Here is a 4,390-nt window from a genome sequence, read left to right on the forward strand (position 1 = left end):
ACAAACTTTTGAACCTTAATGTCACAAAAATGTCTGAACAGATTTACACCACAGCACAAAAAGCATGCTTTCAGAGTAAAGATCTAGAGTTCTGCCAAACTTGTTTTAACTGTGTTGACCCATTTTTAGGTCTTGCGCCTAGTGATACACTGCGCAGCAGTGTTCGCGCAGCGAGAGTCCTTTTGGCCGGGTTTTGATAATGAACCTGGAAAATGCAACACGCTTGTGCATTTGATTTAACGTTTGAGGCCTGCTATTGGCCTTTCCCTGCGTGTTCTTTTGTAAAATAGACAGCAATAGGCCAGAGGCAGGTGCATAGCTCCATCCCTGGCCTATTGGTGTCTATTACGTGCATTTCCTGCCATATGCTTTCAAATATCGTGCCCAGACACGGGCGCGATAATTTAAAGCATATGGGCACGCGCACCACTCACTGCTTTGTTTTTTTCCCAAACGCGATCCCTTTCGCGATCAGGCTTTTTCCACCCGGCGGGGACGGAGGCTGCAAGTGAACCCATTCCTCGACCCAGCCTGCCTGCAAGCACTGTGCATTAGCCATTAACTTGAATGGATCCAGTAAGGATTGAAGGTTGCAGGGTTCAGGCTGTGCCTGCAATGTGTTAGCTTGACCGCAGCGACCAGCTCGCGAGGCCACAGAAGTTCAGGCCAGTGCCGATTCGAAGGGCGACGAGGAAGATGCACTGGGGTAACATGGACTCCCTCATCGAGAAGGTCGCACGTCAAGCCTGGCTCACCTTCCCTGGCACCACAACTGTGTCCCCCATAGGGATTAGCAAGACCTTCTCAGACAACCTGAACCAGCTTAAGAACCTAGTGAATGAGTTGCAGGTTGAGTACCTGCAGATCACGCTGCGGAGCTGCAAGGGCAGTGCACGGCCAGCCGCTCCACACAGCCTACTTGTCACCTACATGCACATCTGCGAGATGTAGAGCTTGAGCATGGTTGTCTTCCTGCTGCACAGTGGATAGGGGTGAATCCTGCTGCATGATCACCCGGGCATGCATGGCATGATGAAGGTGCTCTATGGCACCATCAGCATCTGTGGCTTCGACCGGCTGCAGGATGTATCCGGGGTGACGTCGCCACCGCCATTCAGCCCGCCCCTCCAGCCCTTTCAGAGAGAAGCGATGCGCCGAGCCCTGCGCCGATCATTCAGCCAGTTCGGCCCCACCAGCCCTCCCTGCCTGCTTAGCCCGCACAGGGCCAAGCTGCACCAGATCAGCGCTCTGGACAGACCTGCTGCTTTCCTCGACATTCTGGCACCACCTTTTATTTACCGAGAGGAGGCTAAAAAACGACCCCCGAGGATGCCCGCGGGACCTTCAGAGACAGGCCCAGGTACGTCTGGTTTATTGTCACCCATTATAAATGCATCTATTGTTCGCTGTTTATGCCTGGTTGAATCTGCTATGTTGCATTTTTCCTTCCGAACGTGCAGAGAGAGTCTGTGTGCAGAGAGAGGTCTCTGTACAGAGAGGTATGTTTGCAGCTGGCGGCCTCTGGTCCTGGCTGCTGGGAGGCGGTTGAGTGGGTCCGGGCACCTGCTGCGGAAATGCGTGTGCCCTGCTCGCTATGGCTTTTAGTCTTAGAAAGATCGCTCTGCAGGTCTGTGTGCCTACTGCAGAGAGCAGTGTACAACTTCAACAGACCACTCTGAGTTCATTTAACAAATCCATGCGCCGTCCTCGGAGTGCTGCGTGTAACCTGCCTGCTTCCAGCTCACTGAGCTATCCCAGGGGTTCCACTGCCTGCTCCAACGGCGCACAGATTCCCAGCTGCAGTGCCTGTCTGATGGCTCCGCGGCCCTGCAGCTGAGGGGCTGATCTGTTATCCACGGGTTCCGGTCCAACTATACACGTTAAGGCACCTGCGGCCGAGCTCTGTGTGTTCTGCATGTCACAGAACCATATCCTGGCATGGACAACTCATACACTTGTGCTTCTGATTGACCTCTGTAGGATTATGGTTATTCGTGGCCTGTGGCAGGAGCAGGTTATCTATTTTGGGACTGTTAGACCTCCTACAGCACTGTGTTTCTCGGAGTCTGTTTTTTCTTCTATCGAGTCCAACCCTGAGTAGCTCTGATTGTATCTATAGCAGCCACATCCAGTGCATTGAGCGGGCAATCCCTGCAGTAAGGCGCTAGCAGGAGATCTTCAGTGAAATTGTGTTCTTTGACACGTGTTTCTTAGTTATTAGTGGGCACAGTCCTAAAGATGCGCAGGGCTGTGCGCATGCTCTGCTGTTTTCGTTGTGGCAACGTCTGTGGGCATCTCTGGGTATTATGTTCATTCTAGTGATGTGTATTTTTGACTAATATGATGATGTCTCTTACTGATTTAGAAGGGAGGATCTCGGCTGGGCCAGTACCACTTTTTATACTTCCAAGGTCGGTCAGTAACAAAAGTACCAGGTAGCTGGTTAATAGCACCAGCAGTGCTAGCTGGTTGCCCTCGTACTTAGCGCTGTGCAAGTGGTCCACGGTTCCTGGCAGAAGATGACGCTGGCAGACCCGGGCTGTCGGCGGCCTGGGTGCCCGCGTAGCACCAGTGCTGGGCACTGTCGTGCAGTGGGGCGGTGGTGCCGCTTCCGTCACTGGCACAAGCAGCCCTCTCATTGACTCAGGGGGGCACTGGCTTGTTGAGCTGAGAGCCTAACGACCTGTTCTTTCTACAGACCGTGTCAGCTAAAGAATGTTTTTAGGGTGTTAGAGGGGCCACTAGAAGTCTGGTGCCAGGCGGAACCATATTTTGCTTGTGGAGATGACTAGAAGCGGGCTTGGGGCAAGGACCGGAGTAAGGTGAGGGCTTCAGAGGGCCCCTGGGAATAAGCTAGCAGTTAGAGAGGCTGTCTGGTGAAGCTAGCAGCGCTAGCCCTCCTACAGGGCTTGTGTGTGTGGTGTTGGGGGGTGCATGTCTATGTGCCTTTTGTTAACTGCTTCTGTCAGTATCCCTCTACCAAATTGGCCACAGATTCACTTATACTGTGGGTATCTACGTAGACCTCGGAATCCTGGGCCGGCACTAGGGCAGTGCGAACGGTGCCACGGCGCCGGACGTTGACCTCGGGTCGGCGCCGTGTTTCCACGATATATTGTGGATGTAAAAGCATCTGCTACAAATTCTTTGCCACCAGCGATTGCCAGGCAACAGTAAAGATGACAAGGTAAGGCTGTGATTAATATTAATAAGCAAGCCCCTCTTCCCTCCTCACCACTGTTGGACTGGTGGTCTCTGACATGGAGGACCTACACACAGGGCTGAGGGACATACAATCTGATTTACACACAAGTGCTGTCAAGCTCTCGTTGAATGCGGGGGAGCGGCGGGAGCTGCACTCACGCCCCTCTGATTCATGCACCTACTCACACTGATTCACGACTAGCTTCATCAAAGCACACTAGGGGACCCCCACACGTGCGCACCATCCGCCTGTGCCATATTTAAATGTGATATTGTCTTATTTTAATGAAACATTTGATTGAATAATTATTATGTAAATATGTTTCTATGTTGAATTTTTGAAGAGTTTTATTTTTTGTTTGTTTTACTTTGTATATGTTTATTATGCATGTGCTTTTTAATACTGTGTTACTTTTTTGTAGTGGAGTAGGGTAGAAAGATTAGGGTCATAATATGCTATTTGTTTTTATATGTAAATTATTCATTAATAATTGATTGTGAATATGTTTACTGTTGTACTTTGTATTGTTATCATTGTGTTTTATTTGAATTATGAATTAAGGGGCATATTATCAAGGGATTTATCTCCGCTTTTTGGGCTTTAAAAGCCAAGAAAGGGGATATAACATTACCTCCCTATCAGCAACAGGGTGCTAACACACAAATTCGCATGTTAGCACCCTTTTTCTCTACGCTTCCCCTTGCATCTCTAATGAGATGCAAAGGGGGCGTTCCAGAGAAAAATAATAGGGGAAATGTTGTTAAGCGACATTTCTCCTATTATCAAGTATGTCTGTTTTTTTACACCTGGTATTTTTCTGACCTAGCCATGATATCCTATAGAAGGTGGATATCATGGTTAAGTTTGTGAGCCCTTATCATCAAGCTAACCCCAAACTTCGAGAGATTATTGTTGGTTTTCCAACGATAATCTCTCATTTGGCAGTTAGCACGAGGATTTTTATCACTTCTGAGATAAACCTTGCTAATAGCAAGTTATCTCTGCGATAATTTCAGGCGATGCTTAGCGTTAAAAAATTTGTTGCTAAGCCTCGTTAGCAATAAATATCGCTAATCATTGGTAATATGCCCCTAAGTGTTTTGGAAATTTTGTCAGTGGAATGATTTTTTTGGTTTTACATCTTATTCATTATTTCACGTTAATTTAAAATAAATATTTTGGTAT

The 4,390-nt window shown here is 48.7% G+C and overlaps 1 pseudogene; it reads left to right on the plus strand.

Annotated features, from left to right (window-relative positions):
* Positions 1-696: 696 nt before the first annotated feature.
* LOC144763989 (2-aminoethanethiol dioxygenase-like) lies at positions 697-3,634 on the plus strand (annotated as a pseudogene).
* Positions 3,635-4,390: the final 756 nt, after the last annotated feature.

The sequence above is a fragment of the Lissotriton helveticus genome, chromosome 1_1 (assembly GCF_964261635.1).
Source record: "Lissotriton helveticus chromosome 1_1, aLisHel1.1, whole genome shotgun sequence".
NCBI lineage: Eukaryota > Metazoa > Chordata > Amphibia > Caudata > Salamandridae > Lissotriton > Lissotriton helveticus.